This window comes from Triticum aestivum, chromosome 4A, assembly GCF_018294505.1.
Source record: "Triticum aestivum cultivar Chinese Spring chromosome 4A, IWGSC CS RefSeq v2.1, whole genome shotgun sequence".
Classification (NCBI taxonomy): domain Eukaryota; kingdom Viridiplantae; phylum Streptophyta; class Magnoliopsida; order Poales; family Poaceae; genus Triticum; species Triticum aestivum.
In genome coordinates, this window is record NC_057803.1 from 753,440,412 (window position 1) to 753,458,679 (window position 18,268).

Here is an 18,268-nt window from a genome sequence, read left to right on the forward strand (position 1 = left end):
TGTTGTAATGATTTATTTTGAACTATTTGTTATTGATTTTTATTTTGTTTGTTTGATCATTTTTGCTCATCTTCTTTGAAATGTACATGTGGTTTGTGCGGCGCGCGCGCTGTATTTTTGCGCCCTGCTGGAGCGGCGCGCGCGCGCTGCATTATAGCGCCGCTGCTGGAGCCAGCGCAGGCGGGCGCGCAAAACAGGCCGCAGCGCGCGCGTTAACGGGTTTTTTGCGCGCGACGCTATAGCGCGGCTGTTGGAGATGCTCTAACACACAAGTTGCTCTTCAACATATAGTGTACTTATATAAATACAAACAGGCCACACAGGGACCGTTCCTCAGGGAGCGAGCAAAGTAATTGGAAAACATATATTGCTTAAAAGAAATTCCGGTACAATAGGCCACAAAGGTCATAAGAAGGAACCCCGGGCTTCCGTGAAACTTCCTGCGCCGTAGCAGCAGCACTGGACTTCCGCTATGCACCGCTCAGTCGCCATTGCCAAGCTCGCCTTGCTCCTCGCCACTGCAGCCGTGTCCTGCGGCTTCTTCGTCGTCGCACATGCGCATGTGCGGAAGAGCTGCTGGCCGCGCGAGAGGGACGCGTTGCTGGCCTTGAAGCAGGGCATCAACGACACCGACGGCGTCCTCGCCTCTTGGCAAAAACTGCGCCATGACTGCTGCCGCTGGACAGGCGTCGCCTGCAGCAACGAAACCGGCCATGTCACCGAGCTTCACATCGGTCTCAGCTGGTTGTTCGGCCAGATACGAGTTGATACGAGTTGGTTTTGGAACATAACAGGCATCACACATTTAGGCCTTGATGAAACCTATCTCGATGGTCCATTCCCTGACGCCCTAGGAGGTATGACATCCCTCCAATTCCTATCCTTTGAAAATAACGGCAATTCAGCCACAATGATGGTGGACTTGAAAAATCTCTGTGATTTAGAGCTCCTAGATCTTAATGGAAGTCTCGCCTTTGGGAACATAACAGAGTTTTTAACGAAACTGCCACAATGCTCGTCCAACAAATTCCTCACCTTGTATTCGAACCACAACAATATGACAGGAATGCTGCCAGATATGGTTGGGCACTTGACCAGCTTAGATTAACTTTCCCTTTCTAACAACAGCATTACTGGAGCTATACCATCTAACTGAACGAGCTAACTGACCAGCTTAGAAAAACTTTCCCTTTCTTACTAGTTTGGGTCGCCTTGATCTCAGTTTGAACGAGCTAACTGGCCAGATACCAATGTTACCGAGAAGCCTCAGAGGACTGGCCATTCTAACAACAGCATTACTGGAGCTATACCTTCGGGGTTAAGGAATCTTACTAGTTTGGGTCGCCTCGATCTCACTTTGAGATACCAATGTTACCGAGAACCTCACTCGACTGGCCGTTAGATTTTGGAGCTCCAAATCTTACACAACTAATTCTCTTCTCCAATTACCTTACTGGTCATGTTCCTAGGGATATTTGTGAATTGAAAAACCTTCTTTTGTTGGATCTACACAATAATCTTTTTGAGGGAGAATTTCCATGGTGTTCTGCGATGCCAAGCATGGAATTTCTGATCTTAAGTAACAACAGCTTTTCTGGAAATTTTCCATCTTGGATTCAGAACAGCTCAAATTTGCTTTTCCTTGATCTTGCGGTGAACAAGTTCTATGGAACGTTACCCGCGTTGATTGGAGAATTGCTGAACTTGAAATTTCTGCTGCTAAACCATAACATGTTTTATGGGGATATTCGAGCCAACATCACAAATCTTATACTACTTCAGTACTTCAGTTTAGCAAGCAACAATATCTCAGGAGCAATTCCATCGTCATTGTCAAAATTAATAGCAATGACACTAGAACATCCACAGCGTGGTGGGACTAACTTGTACGTTCAAGAGGACATGAACAAGGACCTTTTGTCTGTGGTGATGAAGCGGCAAAATCTGAAGTATGGCATATATACAGTTTACGACATGTTCGGCATTGACATTTCACTCAACCACTTAACGGGTGGAATTCCAGATGAGATGACTTCTCTTAATCGATTGTATACTTTGAATTTATCGTGGAATCACCTGAGTGGAAAAATTCCTAGGAACATTGGGGCTATGAAATCACTAGAATCACTCGACTTATCAAGGAACAACCTTTCCGGTGAAATCCCAACAAGCTTGTCAGATTTGACGTATCTAAGCTCCTTGGACTTGTCATACAACAATCTTGTAGGAAGAATTCCGACAGGACGTCAACTTGACACCCTCTACGCCGAGAACCCGTCCATGTACAGCGGCAATAATGGTCTTTGTGGGCCTCCTCTTAAAAAGAATTGCCCAGGCAATAATGCTTTAGAGCATGGTGATCAGCAGAGAAGACAAAATGGTTATGATCCAGTGGTATTCTTCTACTTTGGGCTGACGGCTGGCTTTGTGGCGGGACTCTGGATTGTCTTTTGTGCTCTTCTGTTCAAAAGAGCATGGAGGAATGCTTATTTCCGCCTCTTTGACAAGCTACATGACAATCTGTACGTGTCATTCTACTGTTACTTGGGGCATGATAACCAGTAAGACAACTACAAGTTAAGAATTGGCGTGTCATTCTACTGTTGAACTGTATGAATAAATAAGAGTGAGGAAGTATTTAGTAGCTTGTATAAGAATGTGTTTTGTTGAAGATTGTTGAGTATAATGTTTATTAGGAAAAATGAGATAGGCTAGGATTTGTTCTGGTTTGTCTTGTACTCCAAGTAGATGATTGTACTCCTATATATATGCCCACGAGGCTCAAGCAATATAAAAACTATTTCACCAAACCTCTCTCTCCCTTATAACATGGTATCTATCGCAAGTCGATCCTAAACCCTAGCCGCCGCCGCTTCCGCACCTGCGCGCCGCCCCCGGGGCGGTCGGCCTCCATGACCGCCGCCCGTACTTAGGGTTCGTCCGCCGGTCGTGTTGACCGGCTGCCCTAGAGAGTCTTTTCCCCGAGCCCTTGCTTCAGGGTTTTCTCTCTCCCGCCGGTCATCTTGATCGTCGGTTTCTTTATGGTTTTCCGATGTAATCTTGATCGGTTTGTGTCGCCCACCGTCGCCGTCGACCCCGTTCGCCTCTACTCCAACCCCGGCGCGATCGGCCGGCTTCTTCACCGACCCGGCGGCCTCGTGCCTCGTCCGCGCGTCTACCTGTCGGTCGCCCCGACCCGGCGGCCTCACGCGTCGTCTGCGCGTCTGCCCGCTGGTCGCTCCGACCCGGCAGCTTCGCGTCATGCGGCGGCCCTTCTCTGCCGCCGTTCGTGCGTCGGCCCGCCCGTCGATCTACGCCGGTCGTCACCGCTCTACTCCGATCGGGACTCCTGCATGACCCGACCCGGTGGCCTCGCACCATGCGGCGGCCAATCATAGCCGCCCTGCCGCCCCCGTCGCCGGCTTCATCTCGGACTCAGCAGCCACCCCATCTCCACCGAGCGGCGTCCCCGACCTCGCGCGCGATCGGATTGATCACCCGCCCGCCGCCGCGATCCGCCTCATCTACGCCGTGGGACCGACCTGGCCCGTCGGTTGCACGCGCCTCCGCAGGTCCCGTGAAGATCGTCCCCGAGTTCAGCGCGTCCCTCCACCGATCGAGCAACGGGCTGCCGCTGCATCGCCCCGTCGGGCCGCAGCGCCACCGTCCCGTGGTTCTTCTCCCGGCTGCACCGACCCGCGTCACCGCTGCGTCGCCCTTCGGGCCGTAGTGTAGTGGCCCGCGGTCCACCGCCGCCCCGAGGCCGTCCGCTCTAGGTCGTCCTCGTGGCAGCACCGACCCTCGCGCCGCCGCTACATCGCCCCGTCGGGCCGTAGCGAGCGTGGCATGCGGTCCACGCCGCCGTCTCGAGGCCGTCCCCGCGATTGCACCGACCCGCGCTTCTCCGCCGCACCGCCCCTTCGGGCTGTCGAGTCGCGACCCGCGGTCCCTGCTGCTGCCCCGAGGTCTTCCGTCGTTGCCTTGACCTGCCCGCCGCCGCTGCGTCGCCCCTTCGGGCCGTAGCGCCGCGGCCCACGGTCCACCGCCGTCGCTGCACGTCGACTTCCCGTGGTATGCGTCGCGCCGCCTCCCTTGGCGCGGGAACGCCACCGTCCGCGCCGGTCTTCATCATGCTGTCAAGGTTCTTCGCCTACTTCGAGCACCGCCGCCGCACTCCTAACCTAGCCGCCGCCGCCGCTCTTCTTTGGCCGCCGCCGCCTCCCGTCCACCCCCTTCGTCTTCGCCCAAGCACCAGCCCATCGCCAGCGTCGCCGTCATCTACCCTGACCACTTCGTCTACTCCGACCATCGTTCGTGACGTTGGCCCCGCGCCGATGGACGCCGCAATCGTCGTCGAGTTCTTCTCTGCTGGCCCCTCCGACTTCTCCGACATGGCATACAGCTCGTGCAGGTCCCTCGTCTACGCATGCCCGGTGCTGGCAACACCGATGCGTGCCTTCATCCACGACGTGTCCTTGGGCCTGGCAAGCCTGGTCGGCGCTTCGTCAACTTTGTTTTCGTCCGTCTACGCATGCTCGGTGTTGGCAACACCGGTGCGTGCCTTCATCCATGATGTGTCCCCGGTCTTGGCAAACCCGCCGTGACGCATCGTCAACAACATCTTCTTCCCGGCGCACCCTACTTTGACACCACTGCGCCCATGACTAACTCGGCGCCCCCTTGCGCCCACGGCTCCACGGCGACTTCTTCGACACCGGCTACCCCGACTCGACATCGACCATGGCATTCTTCGCACGGCTACCTCGACCACGGCTCCACCACCCACGCTCTCGGCTACCTCGACAAACAGCACAAAGGGCTATCGCCTTGCTTGAGAAACCTCGTCAGTTGCCACTCCAGCCACGACTCCGCGATGCGTCGACTGTTACGACTGTGGGGGGGTGTCCGTCGGCTTGCCTTCTTATTCTTCTCCAGTCTCACCGTCTGCGTCGCTACCGTTGTGACTGCGGGGGGATGTTGAGTATAATGTTTATTAGGAAAAACGAGATAGACTAGGATTTGTTCTGGTTTGTCTTGTACTCCAAGTAGATAATTTTTTTTTGCGGTTCTCCAAGTAGATGATTGTACTCCTATATATATGCCCACGAGGCTCAAGCAATATAAAAACTATTTCACCAAACCTCTCTCTCCCTTATAACAAAGATTATAAGCTTGTAATATGTCCTAGAAGTAACGAATATTTTGTTAGGATCATGTACACCAATCTGATTGATAAAGATTCGGTTAGATCTCTCTCTTTCTTGATTCTCAAATATGTAATCCCACCAACCTTGTATTGGCCTACATAGCTTTTCCCCTATATTAACATGAAAGCATGTCGAGACAAAGGCATAAGCTTCCACAAAACATTATTTGATTGTTCATTCTACGTGCTAACCTATGATTACATTATTTGATTGTTCATTCTATGTGCTAACCTATGATTCTCACCAACTCGAATTCCAGTCTAAAAGCCCCCAGTAGAATATTTTTCCTTTACACGATACTACATACACTTAGCTACCGGGCGCGGCCTTCTTTTCCTCAACCGAGTCAAGTCGTATCACACTTCACATTTCCCTTTCAGTTTCCCCCGGACAATATGGAAACACTGTGTTGACATTCAATTGCTGAGTTGACCTAGTCGTGCACATAGTTTAAGCATGATCGCCAAGTCGCCCATGTACCATAATACATGAGCAACACGTTTGTTGCACCTAAGATGCATTGCTCCCTCCTCTCTCTCTCTCTCTCTCTCGTCTAAAATCACCTTCGTTGATCTTTTTGAAACTGCGTGGTTTGAGAGAGAGGGTTCCTTGAATTGATAGCAAGGGAATGGAACTCAGAAGAAAGGGGTGATTTGAATGTCGAAAGATGCCAATACAAGATTAGACATCTGCGACAGATTTTGAGGGGTTGGGCCAAGAACAATAGTGGTATATATAGGCAGCAGAAAGAGAGGCTGCTTAATATCATTCACAGTCTTGATATAAAAGCTGAAAGTAAATCGCTGGACATTAACGAGCGAGTGACTAAAAATATCCATATGTCTAGAGAAGTTTACATACCTGTGTCCAGTTAAAATCCATATGTCTTAGTACTCTATTTCGATTGAATCGCTTATAACATTGTTTTGGAGTGAAAATGTGCTACCCCAGATCCTTTATGGCTGTATGGAGTATCTGAACTAGCGCCACGAGATGTGGGGTCCATGATGACTGCTGTGACCCTACTAACTGTTAGGGAAAGAGCAGACCGCGTCACGCGCATGCATTAACAATGTGGGATGCCTGCCTGCTGCGTGCTCTGGATTTGGACCCCAAGCAAATTTGCTTCCAATAATAATAAAACTTGCAATGTTACTCAGCGATGTTTCCGTCTGCTTGTCAATGCTAGTCAGTGGCGGAGCTAGACAAAATGAGCTGGGGGGCGAAAGGTAAAATATGAGTGCTTGGGGGGGCCAAAAGCAAAAAAAGTTCTCATCTAAGTCCTCATAATAATTTTTTCTTCACAAGTTGTTTCAATATTGGGGGGGGGGCCACAGCCCCCCCCCCCCCAGGAAGCTACATAGCTCCGCCACTGATGCTAGTCGATAACAAAACTTTTCCAATGCTAGTCGATAACAATCATAGTAAAAGACTCTTAACCACCGACAAATGGCAATATGCCATCCTATGCAAATCACATGCGCCAGCCACCGTGGGCCCATGATTATCACCAGATCTTCCTCCCGATGGGATATATGATACTCTACTTATGAACGAATCAAATCTTTCAAGACTCAATTCGATAACTTCAAAGGGAAAAGTCAATCCACTACAAGAAGATAGACGGGGAGAAGCATCATAAGATCCAACTATAATATCAAAGCTCGCGATACATCAGGATCGTGCCATATCAAGAACACAAGAGAGAGAGAGATCAAACACATAGCTACTGGTACATACCATCAGCCCCGAGGGTGAACTACTCCCTCCTCGTCATGGAGAGCGTCGGGATGATGAAGATGGCCACCAGTGATGGGTTCCCCTCCGGCAGGGTGCCGGAACAGGGTCCCGATTGGTTTTTGGTGGCAATAGAGGCTTGCGGCGGCGGAACTCCTGATCTAGGTTCTGTTCTGGAGTTTTTTGGATATATAGGAGGGGTTGGCGCCGAGAACAAGTCAGGGGCCCCCACAAGGAGTCCACGAGGCAGGGGGCGCGCCCTAGGGGGTGCGTCCACCACCCTCATGGTGGCCCCAGGACTCCCCTCCGGTAACTCTTCGTTCCGGTATTTTTTATATTTTCCAAAAAAAAATATCCGTTGAGTTTCAGGTCAATTGGACTCCATTTGATATTCCTTTTCTGCGATACTCAAAAACAAGAAAAAAAACAGAAACTAGCATTGGGCTCTAGGTTAATAGGTCAGTCCCAAAAATCATATAAAATAGTATATAAATGCATATAAAACATCCAAGATGGATAATATAATAGCATGGAACAATAAAAAATTATAGATACGTTGGAGACGTATCAGCCTGTTTCATCAAAAACTAGATTACACATCTCTCAAAATATTTGGGTGTGCTTGTTTTCCTAGTCTTCGTCCCTATAATCGCCACAAACTTGCGTTTTGGTCCACTCAATGCGTTTTCATTGGATACAATAATCGCTATAAAGGCTACAAGTGCCTAGATGTCTCAACTGGACGCATTTATATTTCTCGTGACATTGTTTTTTATGAAACTATCTTTCCTTTTGCTCAACTTCATCCCAATGCAGGCGCTTCTCTTCATGAAGAAATTTCACTTCTTTCTGAGCCTTTGCCTTCTCCTGATCACGGGGACGAATTAACTGAAACTGATCATGAGATGTTACCAGAAAATGCATGTACTAATGAGACAAATGCATTTCTGGCTGTGATTTTATGTGTGCAGATGTGGACAAAACAGGCGCTGAAATTTATGGTGATCCGCTGCAGAACTGCACCTCCAGTGCGCGATCCCAGGGGGATTCTCCGATGCGCGCAGCGATAGCAACTGCTGCCCCATGTGGTGCGGGCGGCCTCCACGACTCACCAGCTGCCACACATGGACGGGTCGATGTTGTGGGCACTATGGGAGACATGTCGACATCTGCGGGGCACGCCAGCAGTACCCGTTGCCTCACGCCTGAGCAGGCCTCACCTAACGCTGCTATGCGGAGCCCACTAGTTGTCTCTCCTGCGCGAGGCGCACCATCTCAGGCGAGCTGGGCGAGCTGGCTGCTTCGGATCTGGAGCAGCAGGGTAGTGGGCCTTCTTCGGAGGATGAGCCTGGATCTTCGCGGCTGAGCCCTTCATCCCAGGAGCTCCTTGCCATATGTTCCAGAAAATATAAGTGATGCACAAATAATTTCTGCACCGGTTTCCTCTGCTCGTCTCACTGAAGGCTCTCAGCGTACCACCAGATAGCAGTCCGGAATATTCAAGCATAAAGAATACAAGGATGGTACAATAAGGTATGACAATCACAAACGTGCGTTTCTTAGTAGAACTAGTGAACCAGGTAATTTAAGTGATGCATTTGCACACAAGGAATGGAAATGAGCTATGGATAGTGAGTAATGTTATTGATTGCAAGTGGGTCTATAAAATTAAAATAAAGGCAAATGGAAGCATAGATAGATACACGGCTAGGTTGGTTCCAAAAGGGTTCAAACAAAGATTTGGAATTGACTATGAGGATACTTTCAGTCCTGTTGTTAAAGCAACTATTATCAGACTTTTATTATCTATTGCTATTTTGGCTGACAAGCTACTTGATATCAGGTTTATTCCCACTGGAGATCAACTTGCTGATGGCTTCAACAAACCACTGACCACGAGGAGGTTGAATGAATTTAAGTACAATATAAACCTAGACAAGGCTTCATAGGTTTAGACCGAGGGAGGATGTTAGATAGTTAGATAGAGTTATTCGTTTATCTTTCAAACTCGTCTATCTCTTCTTCTGTCTGACCCCTTCTCTCTTTGTAATCTCCTTTCCTTCTCGTGTACAAACTCTGTAAGATTCCTAGCGATCTTCCCAAACTTGTAAGCCACGACAACTTATCAATATATACAGTGGCCCGAGACCAAAGGGTTCAACACTTCTCCAGTCTTTACAGTGCCGACCTCACAATTAATGGCATAGCCACGGTTACATCAGATGAGATTCTCAAGCTAACCAATGGCACTCTTCACCTAAAGGGCCATGCTTTCTACCCAACCCCATGGCGATTTCGCAAGTCGCCCAACGGGGCGGTGCAATCCTTCTCCATCACATTTGTGTTCGGCATGGTCCCCGTCTACTCCGATCAATGTACCGATGGAATGACTTTCTTGATATCTCCCACCAAGGATTTCTCAGGTGTACAACACTTCCAATACCTGGGCCTCCTCAACAAAACAAGCAATGGCAAGTCGGGCAACTAGATATTTGCAGCCGAGCTCCACAGCAGCCAAAATACAGAGTTCAGCGACATCGATGACAACCATGTCGGCATCGACATCATAGCCTCACCTCCATTGAAGCCCGACCAGTTGGCTTCTATGATGACAAGAACAATGGTGTCTTCAACAACCTGTCCCTCGTTAGCCGCAAGTAAATGTAAGTGTCGGTGGATTATGATGGAGATACCACTCGGATCACTGTGACCTTGGCTCCCCTCAAGGTAGCCAAACCGTCAAGGCCACTAGTCTCAACCACCTACAACCTCTAAACAGTACTACAAGATCAGCCCTACCTCGGATTCCCAGCTTCAACTGGTCCGATCAACTCACTGTATTGTCTGCTTGGCTGGAGCTTGGGCATAAACCGTCCTGCACCAGACATTGACATCACCAAGCTGACAAATCTACCTTGGATTGGCCCCAAACCTCAGCCCAAAGTTCTGGAGATCGTCCTACCAATAGCCAGTGCCACATTCTTGTTTCTTGTAGGAACAACTATAATTCTATTGGTGCGGAGGCGAAGGAGGTATGCCAAGCTGCACGATGATTGGGAGGATGAGTATGGGCCACACCGCATCTCCTACAAGGATTTAGTCCATGCTACTCAAGGATTTCACAATAAGAACCTACTTGGCCATGGAGGATTTGGGAAGGTGTATAAAGGTGTGCTTCTGGTCTCTAAACTGGAGGTTGCAGTGAAGAGGGTGTCCCATGAGTCAAAGCAAGGAATAAAGTTGTTCATCACCGAGATTGTTAGTCTCGGCCGTATCCGCCAGTGCAACATCGTCCAGTTACTAGGTTATTGTAGGAGAAAAGGTGAACTTCTATTGGTCTATGACTATATGTCAAATGGTAGTCTTGAACAGTACTTACATCATCAAGAAGAGGATGAGGATAAGCCCACTCTTGATTGGGCTCAGAGATTTGAAATCATCAAAGGCATTGCATCTGGCCTATTCTACCTTCATGAGAGGTGGGAGAAAGTTGTCATCCACCGAGACATCAAATCAAGCAATGTGCTTCTCGATAGTGAAATGAATGGGCGCCTAGGTGACTTTGACCTCTCAAGGTTGTATGACCACGGCACTGATCCACAAACAACACGCGTCGTCGGCACCATGGGGTATTTTGCTCCGGAGCTGGTGCGCACCGGTAAGGCAACCCCTCTAACAGATGTGTACGCATTTGGCATTTTCGTCCTCGAGGTAACTTGCGGACGGAGGCCAATTATTGACAACGGTGAGGAAGATGACGACGGTTCATAGATAATGATTGACTGGGTCGTTGAGCATTGGTGCAAAGGGTCACTCACAGACACACACACACGGTGGACAGGAGGCTACGAGGCAGCAACTGCAACCCTGATGAGGTATGCCTGGCGTTAAAGCTAGGATTGCTGCGTGCGCATCCATTCGCCAATGTAAGGCCCAGTATGCGGCAGGTCATGCAATACCTCGACGGTGAGACATGCCCCTCCCGGAGCTGATGCCCACAAACTTTGAGTTATAGCATGATGGGCGTGTTGCAGAATGATGGTTTCAGCCGGTTCACATCATCGAGTGCCACGGTTAGCAGCAGGAACGGAATGACCTCCAGCTTCTCAAGTGGAAGATGATCCACAAACAAGTGTTCAGATCCTACTGCCCATCGAAGTCTCTGTTTCTTGTCAGTTGTCAGCTTGAATTAATAGATGTAGTTTTTTGTTATGGAAATGTAGGTTCTGCTGTCCATCGAAGTCTCTGTTTCTTGTCAGTTGTCAGCTTGAATTAATAGATAGATGTACCTTTTGTTATGCAAAAGTAGGTCGTGTAATATCGACCCACCCTCTGAAGTGGTTTTGTTTTATTGTTTCTGAATATTTAAGGCCTACATTTTTACAGAGCCAAAAACTGGCAAGAGCAAACCTTGTTTTCGACAAAGCGAATATATTAATATCAAGATGATACCAATTACACCCAGCCTCTGCAACAACATAATATCCAGAGCAAGTCTAGACATCACGGATGCACACAGTCAACAAAAAAAAGAAGAGAGAAAGAAAAAACAAAGGCCCCGTCGAAACAAAGAGAGGCTCACAGCTGCAAGAGCAGCACCGGTGATGGCAACACGTAGACTCCGAAAAGGGTTCTCCAAAAATGGCTCCTTCATGAAGGTTATAGTGCACAAACACTATCGTCGTCCGGTCCAACCATCATAGTTAGATCCTGGATTTTCACCCTGGAGAAGGTCCAATCTCCAAACAATGCCTTCAACAAGGAAAAGACTAGGAAGCCACCATTGTCAGGTACAAGACCTAGGGTTTTCACCCCAGAAACTGGGACCGCCAAGAACAAAGTCTGCCAGTGTTGCTGCCCACTCGTCGAGATTACTGCTACAAAATTCCAATCGTCCAACACGCAAACTTCTTCCGATCTGTCCCATACAGTTTTCTTACATCACCGATTACCAAGTTCATACAGTATAATTGTGGAGAACATCTGGCCTTCGATCCATCTAGACATATCAATCTCCGTTAATTTTTGGCCGACGAGGTAGATAATACGATGTGGTGGTGCCGCCACTTGTGCCTCGTCATTCTGATCTGTGTGTAGCGCCGAAGATCTTGGGCAAGGCCACACAACAGTACCAAAGAAGAAACATCTGTGGGCAGTCGCGGATTGCATCATGCCCCTTGCCTCCGTCACTATGGGCGACCGTGGAGGGATGCGCGCCTCGTGTGCTGTCCACGGTGAGATCGGCTCCACGATCTTGGCCAGGGTTGTCTCGGCAATCAGATCAGATCAGATTGACCATGGATATGGGGATGTGAGAATGAGCTAGGGCGAGGGGGGAAAGGAAGGAAAACCTGAGGACGCCTCGCCGCCGTCTTCCGCCGTCGGACGGCCTCCTCCGGCAGCGGCGGGGGTAGGGAGGGAGGTGAGGGAGAGGCCGGAAGCGGTTGGTAGTTGTGTCCCCCGTGTCGCCCGGTTGAGGACGACGCGGGGACGCGAGGACGATGCGAGTCTTTTTCTTTGTAACTTGAACAGCTGAAAGGGTTTGGATGTGAAAAAGGTTTTCGTCCGGTGATCCATCGCCGGTGCGAGAGATCCGTCGGGAGGGAGACCTTGCATATGGCAGGATCCAACTCTGCGGAGGGGGGTGCGGTGCCGGAGAACGATCCACTCGCGGGTCGCGCGGCCAGGAAACATCTGGAGGAAGCCTTGGGAAAACTCGATATCTCTGAGGAAGAGGCGACTCCTTTGATACTTGACGATCGCGTTGAGGAAGGTCCGGTGAAGTGGCTGCTGGCTGGTAAGGTTCTGCACCATAATCAACTACACATCCAGACGATCACCAACGCCTTGCGGCCGGCATGGGGAAATCCACGGGGTCTCCAATTCAAATCTGCTGGAGTTAACATCTTTGTGGCAGAGTTTGAGAATCAGAGAGATAGGGATCGTGTTTGGGGCGGATCCCCTTGGCATATCAACAAGAATGCGGTGGTGCTAGCGGAATTCGATGACTGCATGAGGCCGGATGAGGTGAAGTTCGACAAGCTGTAGGTGCGGGCTAGGGTTGTTAACCTGCCATACAACTTGCGAGATGAGGCATGGTGGAAGCCAATAGCTCAGCAGATTGACAAGGATGCTCTTTTGGTAAAATTTGACCACAACGGTGGGTTTCTGCGAGCGAGAATTTCCATCGACGTTGCTAAGCCGATCAGGCGCTGGATCCTGATAGATTCTGCCAGGAGAAAGAAAGTGGATATGTACGATATTCAGTATGAAAACCTCCCGTACTTCTGTTTCTCCTGCGGTAGACTAGGGCACTCGGAGCTGTATTGCCCAACTCCTGGTTCCAGGGATGAAAACGGTGAGCTTCCGTTTGGCCCAAAACTGCGAGCCTCTGACGAGTATCGGAAGCCACCAAGTTCAGAAAACTCTTCTAAGGATCCAAAGACAGGTGCCAGCAGCAAGCCTACGACCAGAAACTCAAGCACTAACAAGGAGCCGGGAGAAGAAGTTATTTCCCCAATCAAGCACAGGCAACCACCGAAGAGAAAAGAGGCACCGAATCAAGTTTACAGACCGGTGATGAAAACCCTGCTGCTTACAGATGGGGGACCGAGTACAGCCAAGGGTGCTGAAATTTGGCAAGGATGGCGAGACTTCTGCTAGTAATGAAGTGGAAGGTGATGAATTTGCTCGAGACTCTAAGAAAAAGAAGCCCACCCCTGAAAATTCGGCAGAGACCGCGCCGCGGCCCTACCAGCCACAATGACATGCTTGAGCTGGAACTGTCGGGGGCTTGGGAACCCCGAGGCAGTTTGTGAGCTTCGCAGTATAGTGAAGCTGGAAGGACCCACTCTACTCTTTGTAATGGAAACGAAAATTCAAGCAAAAAGAGTAGAGGCATTGAAGTATTCTCTTGGTTTTGGAGGTTGTTTTGCAGTCGATAGTGTCGGCCTAAGTGGCGGCATTGGTCTTTTTTGGTCACGTGACGTGACTGTGGAGTTGAAAAATTTCAGCAAGTGTCACATTGATGTGTTGGTTCATAGCAATAATCGGAGTTTATCGGTTTGGAGGTTCACTGGTTTCTATGGGGCGCCGAGAGCATCAGATCGTGGTGAAAGCTGGCAGCTCCTGCGCACTCTATATGCTATACCCCATGCAGCTTGGCTGTCTATTGGCGATTTCAACAAAACTTTGTATGCATCTGAGCACTTCAGCAGAAGAGCGAGGTCGGAGTCGCATATGAGAGCGTTTCGGTCTGTCATGGACGAGGTTTCCATGCAAGATCTAGGCTGGTCAGGTACGCCTTATACTTGGGACAATCAGCAAGGAGGAGATTCAAATGTAAAGGCATGCCTAGACCGAGCTTTCGCGAATGAGGAATTCCAGCAACTTTTTCAACACATACGGATCAGACACCTCCCATCTGTGGAATCTTATCACTGTTTTGTTGTAGCTGAAATCAAGGATACACTGTCATACGGAGCACGGGCGAAGAAACAGTTTCATTACGAGAACGTATGGCAGATGCACTCGGATTACGACCGTCTAGTACGTGATACATGGCGGGGAATCCAAAACAAGTCAGGGCTCCAAGGGATTTCCACAGCTTTGGGGTCTCTTCAGTCTATTCTTGAGCCATGGGGCTCAAAGGAATTCGGTTGTTTGGCACGCATGGTAAGGAAACTTCAGAAAAGATTGGACCGCGTCAGGTGCTGTTTCATGGGGACGGGTCCAATGGACGAAGAGAAGAACATAGTCAAGAAGCTGAAGGAAGCGCTTCTCTAGGAGGAAGTGTGGCTCCGTCAGCGTTCTAGGGTTCCATGGCTCCGCGAGGGCGATCGGACCACTTCCTACTTTCAGGCACAGGCTGCCCAGCGCAAAAGAATGAACAAAATCCAGGGTTTACACCGTGCGGATGGTTCAGTTTGTGATTCTGAGATGGAGGACAAGGCTAAGGTTTTATCTTTCTACCAAAACCTGTATCAAACACAAGGTTTTAGTGAGGCTAGTGACTTATTATAACATGTACCCGTCAAGGTGACTCAGGGTATGAATGATGATCTTACCAAACCTTATACCGCAGAGGAGGTCAAAGCTGCGTTGTTTCAAATGGCCCCTTCGAAGGCCCCCGGAGTTGATGGCTTTACCGCAGGGTTTTATCAACGGCATTGGGACTTGCTAGGCAATGACGTGACATTGGCAGTCCTGGATTTTCTGAATGGTGGCGAGCTACCATCGGGATTGAACGATACCTCCATCACTTTAATCCCAAAGGTGCGCCACCCGCAGTCAATTTCACAATATCGTCCTATTGCTTTGTGCCCGGTTTTATACAAGATTGCGGCCAAGGTTATTACAAATCGCTTGTGATACATCATGGACGATATTATCAGTGAAGAGCAGAGTGCTTTCGTTCCTGGTCGTCTTATCATAGATAATGTACTTGTTGCTTATGAAAGTATTCATACGATGAGAAGAAGGAAGAAAGGAAAGAGCTATTCTTGTGCAGTCAAGTTAGATATGATGAAGGCGTACGATCGAGTGGAATGGCACTACCTCGAGGCAATGTTGTCCCGACTGGGCTTTAGCATTGTTTTCATTCGCCTGATTATGAAGTGTGTCACCTCGGTTCGTTTCTCGGTTCGGGTTAATGGAGAGCTGCTCCCTTTCTTCACGCCATCTCGGGGTTTCAGACAAGGTGATCCAGTCTCTCCATACCTCTTTCTGATCTGTGCAGAAGGATTCTCTTCATTACTGAAGTTTTTCAATGGTGGTTCTATTGATAGGGGCCTTAGAGTGAGCTATAGGTCACCCTGGGTCTCTCATTTGCTATTTGCAGACGATAGCCTAATCTTCATTAATGCAAGCGCTTTGAGTGCTTGCCGTTTGAATGAAATTCTGAGGATCTACGGCGATGCCTCAGGCCAGTGCGTGAATCGGGACAAAAGTTCGATCTATTTCAGCTCCAACACCCCGGACACTGTCAGACAGGACTTGAAGGCGACCTTGAACATCCAGGTCGAGGCATTCAGCGAAAGATATCTGGGGCTTCCCACTGCGGTTGGACGTATCACTAGTGGTACCTTCGACCATATTAGTGAGCTCGTGGGAAGATGCAAGGGTGGTCGGAAAAGCTACTTGCTTGTGCTGGTCGGGAAACACTGCTCAAGTCTGTCATTCAATCAATCCCAACCTACCCAATGAGTACGTTCCTTCTCACCAAAAAAGTGTGTAAGAGTCTCACTTCTCCAATGGCAAAATATTTCTGGAGCAACTCTCTTGATAAAAAAAGCTTTGCATTGGGTTTCCTGGAAGGAGTTATCAAAACCCAAGTGCAAGGGGGGGATGGGGTTCAGAGACCCGAATCTGTTTAATATTGCTATGCTAGGCAAGCATGGATGGCGCCTCATCACCAACCCAAACTCGCTGTGTGCACGAGTTCTCAAGGGTCGTTATTTCCCGGACACCGATTTCATGCATGCACCAGTCCCCAAGTCCGCTTCGGCAACTTGGAAGGCTATTGTGGCGGGAAGGGACGCCCTAGAGAAAGGATTAATCTCCAGAGTGGGAGACGGATCTACTATCTCGGTATGGGAGGATAAGTGGATTCCAGGTACGGTTGCAATGATTCCAACTCAGAGACCTGCAGTGACGAACATTGATCGGGTGTCAGATCTCATTGACACACGAAGATGGTCTTGGAAGATTGATGTGATCAGAGAAAATTTTACTGCTCAGGATGCCACGGCCATACTTAATATCCCAATTAGGCAAGGCGGGGGCGATGATTTCCTTGCATGGGCATTTGACAAATCTGGTAACTACACTGTTAAAACGGCGTACCGTGCTCTCGTGACTCATAACGAGCGTTTGGCTCTAGAGGAAGGGACGGCTACCGAAGCTTCATCGAACGATCAACAGTTGTGGAAAGCCCTATGGAAGTTAAATGTTATCCCAAAAGTGAGAGTGTTCTGGTGGAGAGTGTTACGTGGCATTCTTCCAGATGAAACTACTCTTAACTATCGTCACATTGCAGATGCTCAGCAATGCAGTGTTTGTCGCTCTTTGGATGAGGATTTGAAGCATGCACTAGTACACTGTATACATGCACAGAACTTCTGGGAGGAGGCGTGGAGATGGCTTGGTCTCCGTCTTCCACCTCTACACTCGGTTACATGGGCTCGAGACATAACCGTTGATCCCCAGTTCACTATCAATGAACGTGCAAAGATCACCACTATTATGTGGTCTATTTGGCACTCTAGAAATTGAATCAAACATGGTGATGGAGGAAGGGATCCCACAGCAACTATCAGACACATAAAGGTGGCTATTTCCCTCCTCCAGTTACCACGCAAGGACACCCTGGTTCTACCGGGTTATGGTTGGCGTCCCCCGGAGGAGGGGTCGGTCAAGATCAATACAGACGGTGCTTTGCAGATTGTTGAAGACCGGGGCGGTGCTGGAGGAGTGTCTCGATCTTCCTCAGCACTCCTTGGTTCATGGTGCAAACCATACACGGGAGTCTCGGATCCCTTGATGATGGAGTGTCTGTCACTACGAGATGGAGTCCTCTTTGCTCGACTTCGAGGATTCCAACATGTGATCATGGAAGTCGACTGTTTGGAGCTGGTGAAGTACTGGCAATCTCGCCACAATTCTCGTTCAATTGTGGCTCCTTTACTTTTAGAAATAGGAGAGCTCTGTACCTCTTTTCTTCTTTTGATATCTTTCATGTAAATCGAACGGCAAATGTTCCGGCGCATCTGTGTGCGAAGCATGCTTGCACACTGAATGTGACGGAAAGCTGGCTCGATGAAACCCCTAGCTTCTTGGTGACTAGCCTTTTGGCTGACTGCACCGATTGTGCTTTCATGAAATAAAGCTCTCCAATTTTTCCTGCAAAAAAAAAACTTGAACAGCTGAACGGGAAGCCATCAGTCGACGTAGATCAAGCCGGCCGGCGTGTTAACTGCGAAATAGAAGATCATCTGAAATTCCAATGTATGTTTGCTATAAATAAATGTATGAAATGATCCTGCAGGCAGGCTGCAGGGGCCTCGAAGGAAACATAACAGGTTTTTATTTTTATTTTTATTTTTGGTATCTTGTGGTGGACAGGCCCCATTGACTGAATGTGTTGAAATATATGAGCCTTTCCGTTGACGGAATTCAGTTACTGTAGGTCCAGCCAAAAACAGAGGAGGACCTCATCCTACTACGGATAAAGCACAAGATAGGATATTTTTTGTAGTATAAATACAACACCTGCCTAGTTAAAAAGTTGTTTATGAAGCATTATCCCCCCCCCCCCGCGCGTCGCC

General features: G+C 49.0%; 2 pseudogenes; both read left to right on the top strand.

Moving 5' to 3' along the window:
* Positions 1–472: 472 nt before the first annotated feature.
* Positions 473–2,581, top strand: LOC123084641 (LRR receptor-like serine/threonine-protein kinase FLS2; annotated as a pseudogene).
* Positions 2,582–7,998: 5,417 nt separating this feature from the next.
* LOC123084642 (L-type lectin-domain containing receptor kinase SIT2-like) lies at positions 7,999–10,959 on the top strand (annotated as a pseudogene).
* The last annotated feature ends 7,309 nt before the right edge of the window (positions 10,960–18,268 follow it).